This window comes from Dipteris shenzhenensis, chromosome 15 (assembly GCF_047967505.1).
Source record: "Dipteris shenzhenensis isolate YYH24624 ecotype China chromosome 15, Dip_SZ_1.0, whole genome shotgun sequence".
Lineage (NCBI taxonomy): Eukaryota > Viridiplantae > Streptophyta > Polypodiopsida > Gleicheniales > Dipteridaceae > Dipteris > Dipteris shenzhenensis.
In genome coordinates, this window is record NC_141610.1 from 47,380,638 (window position 1) to 47,399,520 (window position 18,883).

The window sequence follows — 18,883 nt, forward strand, 5'->3', positions numbered from 1 at the left end:
TGGGCAAAGTGACTGAATATCCTACCCCCATCCAAATCATCCTCGCCTATCTGCAATCCCATAAACAATGCTAAATAGTCTCTGAAGTAGAGAGGCAACGAGGGCAAGTAGGGTCGGCTCCCCGAACCTGGATCTCCAAAGCTTCACTGCAATCCCACCATGGATAGAGAGCCAAAAAAATCTCTTAAGAAGTATCCACAGATGCATGTACAGTTGTTAAAGGAAGATGTGGTACCACATCCAACGAACAGGACTCAATCTGATGACATCGAACCAAAATGGCCTGAGAGGAGTCAAGTCTCTCATAGAATACCTGAGGCCTTGTAAGAGAAAGCCAAGCCACTGAACCCAATGTCATAAAGAATGGGGAGTGGGCAAAGTGACTGAAAATCCTGGCTACCCCCATCCAAATCATCCTCGCCTATCTGCAATCCCATAAACAATGCTAAATACTCTCCGAAGCAGAGAGGCAACGAGGGCAAGTAGGGTTTGCTCCCCAAACCTGAATCTCCAAAGGTTCACTGCAATCCCACCATGGATAGAGAGCCAAAAGAAGAGAGTGATCTTTCTATTCCTGTGGGATTTCCAGAGTCTCCTCCAGAAGCACCTCTGCAGATCCGCAATGATATCAAATGTCTCCCAATGAGGAACTTTGGAAGGTCTCCAACCTCTACTACTGAGTTGAAAACTCTTGGCATTATTGACCGTGTAACGAAAGAAGGGGATACTCTTCTCTTGATGCCATGCATCAATCCAGCCCCACTCTCCAGGGTCCCACTGCAAATATCTAATGGGAACTCCCCCGTAGAGCCAAAGCCTCCAAGACCCGGTAGAGAGTAGCCGGGGGTCTGGGTCGAGGAACGACTCTCAATCTGATCCCTGCACCAAAAGACCTACAACCCTGATAGGTTGAAAAGCAAACTTTAGCAAGATGTCCTATGTGGACCTACTCAATGCAAAAAACAAGAAAGAAAAACAACATTTGAATGCAAAATTATAGATTTTTTAAAGAGGTGACTATCAACACTCAAAACCACTTCAATTTTAGCATGATTCATCATTCTTGGTTGTTTTTTGTGAGTTTTGACACCATACACTCCGTATCAATCTTAGAAACTACCTTCCTATCGTTTTAAAACACTAACAAACATATAAAACAAGCTTCCCATACTAAAAAATTCTTTCCAACAAAAAATGATAGTTTTCCTCTCTTTTCCATCCAAACTCATAATCCCTTCCTCAATCCTCTCCTAAAACTCCACTAACAAAGCTCCAAGTTAAGCTTGAAACAATGTACAGTGGGTAGATTACAAAAGAAAGAAAATGCAATGCAAAATCATACCTTGAACTCCCCGGAAGCAGCTCTAAAGATGTGTACTCTCAACGGCAACTCACGTGTCGTGGGGATCTTGAAGGAATGCTAATGGAGCCTCCACTCCAAGCTACTCCTTGTGAAAGCAATGCAAGGCACGAGCCATCCACATGTGTCACTCAAGCAGCTCCCGGATTGTTGCAATGTGTTTTCACGAGAGAAAGAGAGAAGGGGGAGAAGGGAGAAGAGGGACAGAGAAGGAGAAGGGAAGAGAAGAGTGAAGGGGGATGGAGTGGCAAACACAAAGGCACTACAAGTGAAACAAGAGAATACCCAAAGAGACTCTTGGAAGAGAAGAGGGAGCTTGTATTCCAAACTTGTGCATACAACAATGAAGACCAAAGTCAACCATTTGGCATTTTATACAAGTCACCTTTTGAAGGGAGGGCCAACCCTTTTCCTTTTTGCACTCTCCCTTTCTTTACATTCATAAGGCTCTTGGGCCCATAGGGTGCCAAGGCATCTTTACTATCCTTTCCATCTCTCCTTTATTGTTTCACTCTTGTGTGTCAGAAATAGCACTTGTGTTAACCATATAAGAGTACCAAATAGAGCTTGTGTTAGCCTCGTGCCTCTGAGTACTAAGCCATCAGAGGCTTGAAACCTATATACAAGACTCAAAACCTGGAATGGTGAGGCCGATCTTGAGCTATTGGTAGCTCAAACCCCGTGAGGCCTGTAACTACTTGGGTTATTTGTGGCTCAAACCCTCTGAAGCCTGCACTATGCTCTCTCCATGGCTGCAACTATTGAAGTAAATCATGAAGCCTAATCACTTATTACCCTGCATTACCTTGCACTCATCATGAAGCCTAATCACTCATTACCCTGCATTTTGCAACTGTACTCTATGGATGTTAACATGAGCACTCCATTGGGTTCTGATGAGATCCACATGACATGTGAGTCTCTTGGAGGTAAGCCCATTGAATCACATCACAATTCTTAATATGCTTCACATATCTCAATATTGTCTCCATAGGGGCATCCAAAAGTGATTCAAAAGAAATTATTCATACTTGTAAAATCAAGAGCTAGGGAGAGAATGACTAAAACTAGAGAGAGATAGTGGAGTCTTGTCATGAGGTGTTGTATGCCCCCTATTTGTGTTGTAGGTCTATGTACTCATATAGCACCATATCAATCGTGTGACTGATCTATTGTTCAATACATTGAAATCAAGGCAGTTTAAGATTTCTAATTATTGCTTGACATTGAGGTGTTTTGTCACAATCTTTATTACTTTGAATTTGAAGTTACTACTTTAGTTTAACTTTCTAATATTTGGGCAATCATGTTGCCGAATGACATTCTCAATCAAGAAGTTCTGCCACCTATGATGTTGAAATCAATGGAGGAGCCCAAGCGATGGTCCAATGAGCTACATAATTAGTGAGAATGTCTATACTGAATTTCTAGATTCGAAAACATGGAATGGATGTGTTGCATTGTAAGTGATCAATTGGAATGGTTCAAATGCTAGGATTGGTTGAAGGGTACCTACTAGTTTTTTTGAAAGGGATTTGTGGACTTAACCCTATGGGCAATACTATAAGTATCGATCAAGCACAACTTGGTCCAATAGAATTTGACTGTTAGTTTAGTTAGGACTTTGAGAAATCATATACTTGATACATTGTTCTAATAGGCCTTGACGTATAAGTCTTGACCTGATGATGAGACATAGAGACATGGTTGATATGGGGGCTTATGATCATAAATTAGGTTGTCCTAGAATTTGTAATAGATAGAGATTTAGGGCTAGAACTTCATTAATGAACGTGGATTGCACTAGGGTCTTAGGACTAGAGAATCTAAGTGAGGAGGAGGTGCACGGATATGTAAAGAAGTTCACTTGCTATTAGAGGGTTACTCGAAGAAGAAGCTTTACATAAATGAGTGTTAATTGAATAAGTGCTTGGGATAAGGCATTGCCTACAACATTGTACTTGCTTGGTTGGATAGGAGAGAACAAAGCCATAATCCTATAGCATAAGGCTCCAACAAGCCAATCATCTAGGGATCGTCCATTTAAGTATTTTATTATCATTAATATTTTAAAAACATTATGGTTAGATTGGATAAGATAACGGATGCCATGAATGTATGTGTTGAATTTGATAAATTCTTGAATAGTCCAACATTCTATCTCTATAGCTTATTTAGTGATTTGCTGATATAAGGATTAGGTCTCTGTTGAAAGATTTCCATCTTGCTATAAAAGGATTACTTCTAGGCCTTTGTTTGATACATTAGTCTTGACCATCAATGCCTTTTAAGAAGTTAAGGTGTTGAAGAAGAGCATCCTCAATAATATTTGCTTATTTTTTTCAAAGGCCTTTTGATATTCTTTAGTCCAACTGAATTTTAACTCTTTTTTCAAATGATTTGTAGAAGGATGCAAAGATAATAGCCAACTTTGGCATGAATTGTGACCTAAATTCAATCATGCCTAAGAATTTATACATTTTTTTTGGAATTGGTGGGGACTAGAAACTCCAAATTAGCATTTGTACCTCATTTGGGCTTGTATATATTTCAATTTCTGTGGGATATAACGTACTCATGTCATGTACACTCCTCTCTCCCCTACTTTCTCAACATGGAATCAGACAAAAAAAAAGCTCCTTTAGTTGATCCCAAAGCCTCCCTAACTATAGTTCATGCTTCTCTTGTTGACCAATGCAATCTTCCAGTCCATTTATCTCATCCAATTCCATTCCCTTTGGCAATCCACATACCATTGTAGAATCATCAGGCTTTGCATTTCACACTATGTCCTCATCTTCCAATTTAAAAGTTAATGCAAACAATATGGTCCTAATAAAATTTTCCTTAGGCCCCTTGGATCGTATTGGCTTCTTCAAAATTAAGCATTGATTGAGTACCAACATAGACACTTATGGTGAACTAGCTCTAAACATATCCCTTAGATTCTTTCATGAGTCACTTGACACAAATTTGTTGCAACTTTTCCAATCAAACATGAAAATAAAAACAAGTTTGAACATCTACTATCACAAGTTCCAAATGCACTCCCTAACAAGCATCCATCTATAACTACGCCTAATATTTTCAAGAGAAGTACTAATATAGGAAAAGTCTCTACTCTAATATACCCATCCATTCAAGAAACAAGGCAATGGCCCCTCACAAATGAGAAGGGTGTACAACACTTCACTGGGTATACATGCTATTATAGAAGATTTATTTATAACTATGCCGAGATTGCTCACCCCATATATAAGATTTTGATTGTATTTGATTGGATGGAGGCATGCCAAACCTTCTTTGAAACCCTTAAACTTATCCTAGCTTCTGCTCCTATTTTGCGAGCAGCAAATTGGGATCTAATATTTCACATGCATATCGATGCTTCAAAGTTTGCAATAGAGTCTGTGTTGGCAGAGCAAGGAGAGTATAATCTAAATTACCCCATATATTTTGCGAGTTGCCAACTGAATGATGTAGAGACTAACTATACAACCACAAAGATGGAGGGCCTCACAATGGTCTCTGCCATTAAGAAAATTTCCCACTATTTGTTGGCAAACTTGTTTGCATTTTTTGTAGACCATCAGGCACTTCTCTATCTAGTGAACATGCCTTGTATGATAGGATGCATCACTTGGTGGATGCTTATACTGCTTGAATTTGATTTTAGCATGGCAAGTTGCATTTTATGGTAGAACACATGTCCCAAATTTCCCAAAAATGAGCCAGCAAAAAGCATTGACGATGATTTCCTAGATGCCCCACTATTCCTTGTTGACCTAATACCAGAACGGGCTGAAGAGGTTGGCCATTTTTTAAGGCCAATGGATTTCCATAGGACAAGGCCCTTAACAAATACAAGGCTAATGGGTTTTCATAAGACAAGGCCCTTAACAAAGATAGGGCCCAAAAACTCATTAAGGATGCAACACCCTATCAACTAATAGCCTGCCAATTATATCAAATGGGTAAGGATGGCATAATGCACTGTTGTGTCCGTGAAAATGAGTTTTTTGAGGTGTTAGAAGAGTCCCATTTTGTACCAAATCTTATGGCTTGCAAGGTATCACAAGACACATTATGGTGGCCTACTTTGTTTGTAGAGGCAATTGAATTTGCATAATGAGTTTAGCATTTCAACTCGCCCTCTAGAATGACTCATGCTTTGAACTACGGTGTTAGCATAGCCAACACTTTGATTGAAGGGCTAAGCATTGTGACCCCTAACAAAGAGATTCCATACCCCAAAAGAAGGATTATATGCCCCTATAGTCTCACCTCATCATCCAAAGGCACTACCATTCTTAATGTGTTTTTTATCAAGGGGTGGCAGTAACCTTTTTTCTCATTACCAAACTATTCATCATGAGCAAAATATTCATCATAAGAAGTATTTATGCAAGCTTAGCAGATACTTGGATTTTTCATAAACTTCGTTTTTAAAATTTAGCCCAAAAATACATCACTAGTGTATTCATATTTTTTGGGATTTTTTAAAGTCCATTTTTGAATTTGGACTTTATAGAAGTCTAATTTTTTAAAATAGTGTGTAACTAGTTAATGTTGTAACATAATCCCGAGCCTTTATTGATTTCATACTCATTTTATGGAGTCGTGGTTTTGCTGGCAAGGCTATAAGAGAAACATTATCAAATTGGAATGAGTGATCTATTTATCTTTCTATGTTTATGTCTATAACATAAAATTTAGGAGTCAAGACAAATAGCAATATTTGGTTTTATTTCTAGTAACTACACATCTAGAAAGTAGATGTGGCAAAACGAATTTGTGTATTATATGTAAGCTTGCTAGATATCGAGAGAGAAATCATCCACTTGTCATTCCCCCTCTTGATGTGATTCGATGATTTTGAATGTGGTAATATATCTATTAAAATAGGCGTGGGATGGCAAACTGACCCTTTGCCCATGTCCCTCTCTCTCTTTCTCTCTCTCTCTCATAAGCATCTATATGACTTAAGTAAAATTGACTAGACTAGACTCAGTTCATTATGGCAATTGCCCTTTCAAACTTAGACCTGGGAACTTGCAATAACAATTCAAGGAATTTTATCGATGGCATGGCTACTGTTGTCTCTTCTTGGATGCTGACAATCATACCACTCAGCTTTGGATATGTGGGGTTGCTCGGACCATATTTGGGTTAAATGGGTAACTCAAGACCAACATTCTACATAAGCTTCATTGGAATTATGTCTAGATGATTCCAAAACTACATGAATCAATTGTTGTTTGAAACTTGGGGGCTAGATGGTGGGCTTTTAATGAGGAGACTTAGAATTCGTTTTGCACCACTTGGGATTTAGGTGCTTATGCTATAAGGATAATGCATATCGAGTAAGTGATGCCATTGGTGGTCTTTGTTATTACAAACCCCATTAGCTTTTTGATCAATTATAGTAGCTCTAACTAGTACACTAGTAATGTGTCGATTATAGTAGCTTGAACTAGTACACTAGCAGTGTGTCCATTATAGCAGCTTTTAGCTCAAACTAGTACACTACCGGTGTGTCCATTATGGTTGTAATCGGACTCTATCGATGATAGAATTGTGCTTGGCCCTAAATGTTAGGTGTTGGTACTGGGCCTTATCCTTCATTGCTTGATCAAAATTCTAGTAGGCCTTGTCATAGATGGAGACTTTGGCATGTAAATCACCCACAGGTTCTACCTCATGACATGGTTGATCGGCGCATGGAGGAGACTATCTAGACCCTTTGTCTTGGGCTAGGGACAACTAAACTTGTTGTAAGTGATGGGAAAATGACTTTTTTTAGGCACAAAGAAGAGTATGCCATATTGGGGGCTCTATGCTAGTATGACACCTTGAGTAAAAGGAAGTGGCTTTACAAAAGGACGTTGCTCCAAGGAGATATGCACTACTACCTCAATCAAGTGTTTGTGTGTCTATCTCTATGCATGAACCTAGATACAAAGAACTATCAATCTTGAATGGATGATAGCAAGGCTCTAGGTCTACTAATAACAAGTTCTAGGCCATCGTCTTTTTATACGAGTCCATTGCTTGTATCTTGGTGGGTGCTTGATTTACCTAAGCCACCATGGTCTATGAACTAGTGGTTTTAGCTAAGATGGATGATGTGCTAGGCTTAGTGAGGAGCTATGAGGCTATTCAAGGACCACCCTACCTAGAGCATCATCCTTCTCATTGTTTCCTAGTTTTCAACATCAGACTAGTTTGGTGTCATTTGGAGCATTCAATCTTTGTATAAGGGCTTCAATTTCCTCCAAAGTAGCCACCTCATCTCAAAGTGTGGCATTCTCTTGGTGCAATTGCCAAATATTAACAATAATAGCAATTGTTTAAATGAGAGACTCTAGTTTTTTTTTAAAATTTACCATGACAAATAGTGTGTATGTGTGAGAGTGCCTTGTGCCTACTATAATATTGGGTGTGGGTCTCTTAAAGTTGATGAGTTACTATGGCTTGTTCTTCTTGCAGCTTGGTAGGAGACTCTTGTAGACTATTGAACTCTACCTCTATAGCTTCTTGCACTCAAAGTTCATGAAATCAAGCTCATCTCCTAAAAGGCTTCCATTTTCTTTTCATAAGCCACAGTTCTCTTTTGTTGTAGATGTGAGCCTAGGAAGCAACAGAGTTTCCAGCTACATACCTAAGGTATGAGCAATGCCTAGGGTACCTTCATGGAGAGCAAGATCATTGTCAAAGTAGAATAGTTGATTTATGCATCTCCTACAACAGCTTGGTACACTACAACACAAAGTATGAGTCATCTTCCTCATTCTCCCTAGAGTCAGTGACAATTGCAAAGTTATCCCCCTCATCCAAAATGGTCAGCCTAGGTTATCAAAAGACTCCCCAAACTATGGTGAGTCATTGTTTATCTCTCTGTGTAGACAAAAAACTTGAACGGTCTTCCATCTCTTCACAATTTTAATGTCCTTACAATTGTCATGATCCTAGGTGATGCACACACTACAAAAACAAGAAATTTTTCATGTTCACTAAGCTGAGGGAGCTTGTAGAGCACTTGGTTCATTAATCCCTCCCAAAATACTTGCTTCATAGTTTCATGACCTGTTGGCAATATAAGCAGTTTAGGAAATGCCTTGCCAATTCTCCCCACGACACTATTGTCTAGATTTTGCAAATATTTGATCCTTCAACATTAACATGTTCAAATATCCTCCATTTTAGAGTAGCAGGGTTGTCTTCCCTCATTTCATTTGGGCAAATTTGCTATTGCGTCTTCTTCATATTACAATCCATGCATGTGCCATGAATGCATTCAATGCAGTGCCACTTAGAGTCTCCCTTTGGCCTAGATGACTGGCTCCCATAGAGACCTTAGCCTACAAAACTTGGTCTCCCTCACAACACATGATGAGGATCCGGATGGCCTATAGACTGCACATTCATCTGCAAGACATGGGCATCTATCTCCATGGAGCAATGCTCTAACACGACCAAATCCCAAGTCATTCAAAGCTTGTTGGGCCAGGTCAAAGTCTATTTGTATTTTACAATAGCCACTACTACACATGGGCCTTATTCCAACGGTTAAGCACCGATGTTTAGCGCACGCTGGGCGCTAATCATCGGTATGCAAAGCAGGCTTAAATAGTGTCGCTATATAGTGACACTTTTATAAATGTCGCTATATAGTGACACTTTTATAAACGTCGCTACATAGCGACGTTTATAAACATGTTGCTATATAGCGACACTTGCTAGACTTGTATAATGTCGTTATATAGCGACGTTTTACAGAGAGTGTTTTTCCCCATACCGACCTTTAAAGATAGTTTTACCCAATGACAAAAAAATTTTCTTTTCATACACGTTTGATCCTTTGAAAGAATAAAAGTACAAGAGCATGTACATCAACTTTTAAGCTCATATGTTCATGTCCACGTTTGAGACTTGGCTTCACATCTTGAGCCAAGTCTAGTGCACCAAACAAGTCTATCTCCAACTCTATATCGAGTTGATCTCCTATATCATCATCGTACTTTGGCATCATATGTTCATCATAGACTTGATCATCTTCTTCAATAAAGTCAGGTGATTCTTGATGATCGTCATCTTCTTCCTCAATATCGTGATCTCCATCTTCCTCCCGTATGATGTCATTATGCACATATTCCTCTTGGCTCATATTATGATCTTCATCTTCTTCTCTAAATCCATCTAGATCAATTGGATCCGGCATTGGTAGTGGCATCTCCATATCCACATCTCTATCTTCAAAAATTTGCTTACTTCGTGGTGCAACTTGGATCATGTACCACCATCTTGGATCAGAATGATCCTGATGAAAAACCACCTGTATTAACGATGAGTGCTAAATGCCATCAATTATATGAAACTATGCTTAAGTACATGTACCAATTAATATTTAAAAACAAAAGATTCAATTAATTAAATCATTAGTATGCACCTGCTCGCTCGGGAAGAACAAAGACCGCAGTCGTAAATAGTTCTAAACCATTTTACATTAAGAATGAAAATACTAAATCGTATGAAATCAATTTTATAGATTTTATGTATGGTCCCACAATAATTCAACTACGAGGAGAGAAGATTGGTATCTGAAGCACTTGCTCGACTATCTTGTGTGAAGTTAGCCATGACTCCACAATCATACGTGACTCTCTTTCAATCGATGTGTTCCACACAAAAACGTCATTGGTATGTCTAGGAGCTCTAGAAATATCAAAGACCCACACTCCTGTCCATAAGATTTGTAACTCCTCTATCAAAGGTACCATGTACACGGCCTCAGACTCGGACATCACGTGCATTGCCCCTAAAAATAGAATCCATCATGTCCACCCTCATCATCTGGCACATTCGGTAGACTATACTCCTTCTCAAAGTGTAAAGGTATACGCACACCACCCTACTCATCCTGTCTCAAGGTTTCGTGTAAATATAAGATCTCAAGATTTCATGTCGTGTACACATGCAATATTAATCATGAACTCAAATAACATCGACTTTTTGATGATCCATCACCACATGCACCACCAACAGTGGGTACTAGTTTGGGCTCCTCCCTATATATCCTCAAGTGGCACATGATAATATGGCGTTGATGTCATACTTCTCGCTTGCAATGAGTGCAATGACAATACAACCTCTCTGTAAGCCACTCTGCGCTCCCGAGCATTCGCGCATCATCTGACAAGCTTCCACTCCCTTCCATCTACACACCTCCAAAATCACAACACAAAATGCAAGGAAATCCATTAAGATCCAAAAAATAGCCACCCATGATCTCCTTCCCTCTCTTATTAGATCAAGTGCCCTGAATCGTCGCTATATAGCGACGCTTTGCCTTATTTTATGTAAAGTTAGCCATGACTCCACAATCATATGTGACTCTCTTTCAATCGATGTGTTCCACATAGAAATGTCATTGGTATGTCTAGGAGCTCTAAAAATATCAAAGACCCGCACTCCTGTCCATAAGATCTGTAACTCCTCTATCAAAGGTACCATCATGTACACGGCCTTAGACTCGAACATCACATGCATTGACCCTAAATATAAAATCCATCATGTCCACCATACCATCCTCATCATCTGGCACATCTAGGAGACTATACTCCTTCTCAAAGTGTGAAGGTATATGCACACCATCCTCACCACCATCCTCATCCTCTCTCAAGGTATAAGATCTTGTCTCAAGATTTTATGTCGTGTATGCAGGCAATAATAATCACGAACTCAAATAGCATTGACTTTCTGACCCTACTTGCCCTCGTTGCCTCTCTGCTTCAAAGACTATTTAGCATTGTTTATGGGATTGCAGACACGCGAGGATGATTTGGATGGGGGTGGGATTTTCAGTCACTTTGCCCACTCCTCATTCTTTATGACATCGGGTTCAGTGGCTTGGCTTTCTCTTACAAGGCCTAAGGTATTCTATGAGAGACTTGACTCGTCTCGGGCCATTTTGGTTCGACGTCATCAGATTGAGTCCTGTTTGTTGGATGTGGTACCACACCTTCTTTTTACAGCTGTACATGCATCTGTGGATACTTCTTGGGAGATTCTAGTGAGCATAGCAACCTGGCATATCTGGAGAGCCAGATGCATAGAGGCTTTGGAGGGTACTCAGGTTCATCCCTCACACACTTTGGCTAGTATCTGGATAGACACTATACATACTTTGATGGCCGTATGGATGAGTACATAGGGAGACTCCTGTGTAGCCTAAGCTAGGAGGGATTCTTTCTTCAGGGAATGGAAAGACTCTCCTTTCTTCTCTGAGACTCCTATAGGGTTGAGGTGGCACTTTCAGCCTGGTTGTTTTCCACCTCACTTTGAGGGGGTTTATTTATCGTCATGATTTCATGATGTATTCCACTTTGAGCTTGCTCTCGTGGGTTTTTTCTTTTACTTAATAGAAGTCTCTTTCTTGAAAAAAAAAAAACCTTGAACAGAAACTCCAAAATTGTCAAGAATCATCAAAAGCCAATCACGACACAACGCATTCCTATCCCCTCGGGTCGTCACCTTCGCACTATCCTACCAGCCAAACTTGTGTTGACTCGTGGCCTTAGTCCTTATCCCCATGACCTAGCTTCTGACTGTTGTCTAACCCGCCTCCCTAATTAATACAGGTTAGAATCAGGGATCTCGTTAGTCTAACATGCCGCCCTAATTAATACGTGTCAGAATCAAGGATCCTGTCGGTCTGACAGTCATTGACCCGTGGCCTTGAGCTCATGTCCATGATCATTGCCTTACTGTCTACCCTGCACCTGTTACCATACTCGCATACAACCGATCCAGTAACCCGCTAACTGTCGCCTAAAGCTCATCCCCGTGATTGCTGTCATACTGTCAACCCCATGACCATGGTCATACTATCAACCCTGCACCTGTCACCATACCATTATCCCACCGACCTTATCATCCCTTCGCCCATAGCCTTAGCTTCAACTACACGACCGTGGGGATACCACGTACATCCTATCCCACTGATGTGTGTCAATTCACATCCCTACGACAATTGCCTTAGCTTAGTCCCTACCACTCTCACCATAGTCCTATCCCCACGCCCATCCGGATATCTTTGAGGTAGTTCAAAAAATACCCTTTTAGAGGTCTTATACATGCACTTGAGATATGGATGAATTTTGTCCAAGAAACCTGTGCCTGAGGATAGTGCTTTGAGCTACACTCAACCCACCTTTTGCCCTAGTTGGGGATCGATCCAAACCGAAAGCTCGGTTCCTAGCATTCACTTAGTAATAGGACCCTGACAGGAAGATCCATCTAGATCTGACAAGATGGAGAGCTTGAACGAGGAGATGCAAGACCCCATGGGTTCGAGGGATTTCGAAGTCTCCTTCACTAGTTTGGCTCCCCCCAACTCTCCTATTCCTTTTGTAGCATCCAGGTCAAGAGGTACAATCACCAACATGTTTGGATGTTTAGGCTGAACGGATTTGGCAGACATGGGGAGAACCCCTTCACCAGTATGTCTGTGGGAAGGGAAGGTTAGAAAATACCAGCTCCTGAACCACATACAGGGGCTGAAACCACCTTTGTGGACTTGGGGCCCACAGCTTTCACATGGCAAAACACATGGAGGATGAAGACCCATGGATGAGGGACTTCATGGGACGAGACCCTAGTCGGGGAGATGCGAGAGGCTCCTTCTTATGAACTTCCAACCTTCGAGGTTGCCCCGACCTTTGCCGCCGGCTATGTGGCACCACAAGCTCCACCCCACCGCCCAATGCAAGGAACCTCCACACAAATGCCTTGTGACCCACCCCCTCTAAGAGTCCAACTGTTCCCACCCTCATCTGTTGCTCCAATGAATGGAGGGCTTGGCGCATCTACACCAATGTCGGTACCAGCAACTCAATTGATTTTCCCACCAGAGGGCCAAGATTGAGCGGCACCTATGTCCCGTTAGGTCCACAATGGCGCCACCTCCACCAGCTTCCCAAACAGTGCTATGAGATGAGGCGATGCGCATCTTGGTGAATGCACTAGGAAAGGGGCCACACCACCCCCGCCTGCACCAGTGTTTCCAACAGAGATCACAAATCCCTCAAGGAGTCCCCCCATAGCCATCTCCAAGTTGATGACCAAATTCCTTCGAGAAGGAGATCCGGTCTCCCATGTGCAATGATTTGAGCAGATATGTGAAGCCTTTGGAGCTCTCGAAGATCTAGAAACGGCTAATGCATCTTGAACTTAGATACATTATCATACATACACATGCTTGCGCGCATGCAAGAGCACTAGCCTCAACTTGCTCAAGTATTGAACAGGGCCAGATGGTAGCGATACCCTTGAAGGTCATCACAAGGATACATGCCAAAGCCATAGGCAGGGCAATGAAGAAATAGGCAAGGAAGGATAAAGAGCCCCTACCACAAAACCTCGAGGTGTCTCAACCCTCGCAAACCCAATCTAGGAAGGCCATACGGGTAGGCAAGGACGCCCACTAGGTGCTCATTCAAGATGGTTCCGATGAGGAGACAGCCACCCTCATCAACTTCTCTGCCTTTGGACAATTGCCTCTGAACAAACTTCCACCCAGGGTGACCCGTGTGTACCTCCATACTCGGATGTAAACAAGCCAGTGCAGGCCCAAGGCCTCACACCCCCACCTCCGTATAAGGAAACCTATCCGTACCCAACCCTAGAAAAACAATATGTAATAGAGGCTCAGAGCTTGGTATGGGATTTCTAGGAAAAGTTTGAGCATAGACTCAAGGCAAGCACAAGTTCGGATACCATCCACCCAGCCCCCTTGACTATTCGCCGAGAGGCAAAGGCGCTCAAGGTGCCAAAAAGGGTAGAAGAAGAGGAACGTTCTAGCTTCAGTAAGTTAGAGACTTCAAATTTGATGCAGTGAATGTTCCAAGAGGACCCAGCATTGCAAAACCTATAAGAAGAAGGAGACCTTTACGGTTTTGAGGATCTGTTGTCAGTAGGAAAAGAGACCTCACAGGAACCCTGTGATAGCGCCTGGTTGGCGGCCTTCCTCTCGACTGAGGTAAACATGCCAATCACCTCCTTGTTAAGAGGGAATCCCACCCTTTGGTGGGACCTATCGAACTAGATGAATGGATGATTCCTGCCCCCAGGACCTGCTAGCCCTAAGACCGCCGATCAATTGCCAGAGGAGGGACAGAACTTACCCAAGGTTCCCATCAATAAGTTAGGCCAATACTTTGAAGGTGATGAAACTAATGTGGCTATCCCCATAACCTATGAGCACCAAAAGGTTGATGCCATCTTGGATGGGGGAGCGAGAGTGAGTGTTTGTACCAAGGAATGCTAGGTGAAATGGGGGAAACTTGCTCTCGAGCAAAACCATCTAGTGGTGAAGTTAGCTGATGGTAGAGCTATAGAACCCTTGGAAGTCCTCGCCAGTATTAACATTAAGGTATTCGGTTTCACGTACCCCGTCAGGTTCGTAGTGATGGACTTTACCCAGCAACCGGGATATGAAGCCATCCTAGGCAGGCCCTTCTTGCAAATGTCTAGGCTCGTACATGATTGACGTATTGACAACATCTATTTGCGGCATGAGGAGAAAATCATGCGAGTGGACTTGCGCAACTACAAGGCCCACCCATTGTCAGGACAACTCTTCGTCTCACGGAATCTAACACAAATATCCAGACAGCATCTCTGAAGCTGTTCCAATCCTATAACAGGGAAGAGGATGAGAAAGAGTGCGATGAATTTTGATATTGCACCTCTCCTCGAGCGAAAAGTCTCTCAGAATTGGATGCACATCTTGGCCAACATTGATGTTCCAGAGAGAATAGGTTCCAAGTTATAACACCCGAACTTGAGGGGTTGACCCTAGTGGTTCCCCTTAGGATGTTTAACATGCTCAAACTTTGCAAGGTGAGCAAGGGGGCAGTAAGGGTCAAATCAGACCTCCACTGGCTAGCATATATTGGTGCCACTACCGCCCATCATGAGTTCTCTTCCAATTGGGGAGACAAGGTAAGCAAGGTAACCTCCCCAGTTGGCTCTAGAAGAGCCATGAAAGAGTCCCCTTCAGGTCCAAAACTCCCATTATCCAAAAGCTCGACAAAGGCAAAGAGGACCACTCCCCATGAAGAAATAGAAGAGGAAGGTGGTGAGAAGGAGGATCTATGACACGTACCAGCCCACTACAAGGCCTATATGCTCGAATTCACAAGATCTTATACCAACAGGCCAAGAGATCTCGAGAAGATGCGTGCTCACAAGGATATGACGGCCCACCAACTCCGGTCAAAGGGGTAAACCTGGGTCAGGACCCCCAACTGGTATTCATTGTCGATGATCTCTCCCCCAATGAGGAGAATGCTCTAATAGCTCTCCTTCAAGAATACAAGGACTGTATGGCCTAGAAATACATAGCACACGATACCCATGCTTGACGACCAGTACGTCGATGTCCATACCCTATGAATCCCAAGTACGCACTCATAGTGAGGGAGGAAATCCAAAAACTCATAGATGCAGGATTCATCTATGAGATCGAGCATATTGACTGGGTGTCACCCATTGTGATTGTCCGGAATAAGAATGGAAAGATTTGAGTATGTGTAGACTTGAAAATGTTAACGCTGCCACCAAGCGCAACCACTACCCCTTGCCATTCGCGAAACATGTCTTGGAAAGGGTAGCTAGAAAGGAAGCCTATAGCTTCCTAAACAGATTCTTTGGATACAACCAAGTGTCCATCACTCTGCAGGATCAACATAAGGGTAATGAGTGATTAGGCTTCATGATGAGTGCAGGGTAATGAGTGATTAGGTTTCATGATTTACTTCAATAGTTGCAGCCATGGAGAGAGCATAGTACAGGCTTTAATTGTGAAACCAGCCTTCAGAAAAACTAAACGGCGATAAATAAATATTAACTAGCAAGTGCCAATATTTCAGCCATTTAGAAAATAACTTCAGCATTAAAAAGAAAACATAGAATCCACAATGGGGAGCTAGATTGCTCTTGCTCAGAAATCGAATTGGCCCCAAACTTGGTGCCCCTTTTCTTTATTAATTTATTGACACGGCCACTCTCACTCCTGGTAATCTGGACCTGGTTGAGCCACAAATAACCCAAGTGGTTACAGGCCTCACGGGGTTTGAGCTACCAATAGCTCAAGATCGGCCTCGCCATTCCAGGTTTTTGAGTCTTGTATACAGGTTTCAAGCCTCTGATGGCTTAGTACTCAGAGGCACGAGGCTAACACAAGCTCTATTTGGTGCTCTTATATGGTTAACACAAGTGCTATTTCTGACACACAAGAGTGAAACAATAAAGGAGAGATGAAAAGGATAGTAAAGATGCCTTGGCACCCTATGGGCCCAAGAGCCTTATGAATGTAAAGAAAGGGAGAGTGCAAAAAGGAAAAGGGTTGGCCCTCCCTTCAAAAGGTGACTTGTATAAAATGCCAAATGGTTGACTTTGGTCTTCATTGTTGTATGCACAAGTTTGGAATCAAGCTCCCTCTTCTCTTCCAAGAGTCTCTTTGGGTGTTCTCTTGTTTTCCTTGTAGTGCCTTTATGTTTGCCACTCCATCCCCCTTCACTCTTCTCTTCCCTTCTCCTTCTCCCTCCCTCTTCTCCCTTCTGCCCCTTCTCTCTTTCTCTCGTGGAAACACATTGCAACAATCCGGAAGCCGCTTGAGTGACACATGTGGATGGCTTGTGCCTTGCATTGCTCTCACAAGGAGTAGCTTGGAGTGGAGGCTCCATTAGCATTCCTTCAAGATCCCCATGACATGTGAGTCGCCGTTGAGAGTACACATCTTTAGAGCCGCTTCCGGGGAGTTCAAGGTATGATTTTGCATTGCATTTGCCTTCTTTTGTAATCTACCCATTGTACATTGCTTCAAGCTTAACTTGGAGCTTTGTTAGTGGAGTTTTAGGAGAGGAATGAGGAAGGGATTGTAGTTTGGATGGAAAAGAGAGGAAAACTATCATTTTTTGTTGGAAAGCATTTTTTAGTATGGGAAGCTTGTTTTATATGTTTGTTAGTGTTTTGAAACGATAGGAAGGTAGTTTCTAAGATTGATACGGAGTGTATGGTGTCAAAACTCACAAAAAACAACCAAGAATGATGAATCATGCTGAAAATTGAAGTGGTTTTGAGTATTGATAGTCACCTCTTTAAGAAATCTATAATTTTGCATTCAAATGTTGTCTTTCTTTCTTGTTTTTTGCATTGAGTAGGTCCACATAGGACATCTTGCTAGAGTTTGCTTTTCAACCTATCAGGGTTGTAGGTCTTTTGGTGCAGGGATCAGATTGAGAGTGGTTCCTCGACCCAAACCCTCGGCTACTCTCCACCGGGTCTTGGAGGCTTTGGCTCTACAGGGGAGTTCCCATTAGGTATTTGCAGTGGGACCCTAGAGAGTGGGAGTGGATTGACGCATGGCATTAAGAGAAGAGTATCCCCTTCTTTCGTTACACGGTCAATAATGCCAAGAGCTTTCAACTCAGTAGTAGAGGTTGGAGACCTTCCAGAGTTCCTCATTGGGAGACATTTGATATCACTGCGGATCTGCAGAGGTGCTTCTAGAGGAGACTATGGAAATCCCACAGGAATAGAAAGATCACTCTCTTCTTTTGGCTCTCTATCCATGGTGGGATTGTAGTGAACCTTTGGAGATCCAGGTTTGGGGAGCTGACCCTACTTGCCCTCGTTGCCTCTCTGCTTCAGAGACTATTTAGCATTGTTTATGGGATTGTAGATAGGCGAGGATGATTTGGATGGGGGTAGCTAGGATTTTCAGTCACTTTGCCCACTCCCCATTCTTTATGACATTGGGTTCAGTGGCTTGGCTTTCTCTTACAGGGCCTCAGGTATTCTATGAGAGACTTGACTTCTCTCAGGCCATTTTGGTTTGATGTCATCACATTGAGTCCTATTCGTTGGATGTGGTACCACACCTTCCTTTTACAGCTGTACATGCATCTGTGGATACTTCTAGAGATATTTTTTTGGCTCTCTATCCATGGTGGGATTGCAGTGAAGCTTTGGAGATCCAGGTTCAGGGAGCCGACCCTACTTGCCCTCGTTGCCTCTCTGCTTCAGAGACTATTTAGCATTGTTTATGGGATTGCAGACATGCGAGGATGATTTGGATGGGGGTAGGATTTTCAGTCACTTTGCCCACTCCCCATTCTTTATGACATGGGGTCTAGTGGCTTGGCTTTCTCTTACAAGGCCTCAGGTATTCTATGAGAGACTTGACTCCTCTCGGGCCATTTTGGTTCGACATCATCAGATTGAGTCCTGTTCGTTGGATGTGGTACCACACCTTCCTTTTACAGCTGTACATGCATCTGTGGATACTTCTTGGGAGATTCTAGCGAGCATAGCAACCTGGCATACCTGGAGAGCTAGATGCATAGAGGCTTTGGAGGGTACTTAGGTTCATCCCTCGCACACTTTGGCTAGTATCTGGATAGACACTGTACATACTTTGATGGCCGTATGGATGAGTATGCCAGACTCCTGTGTAGC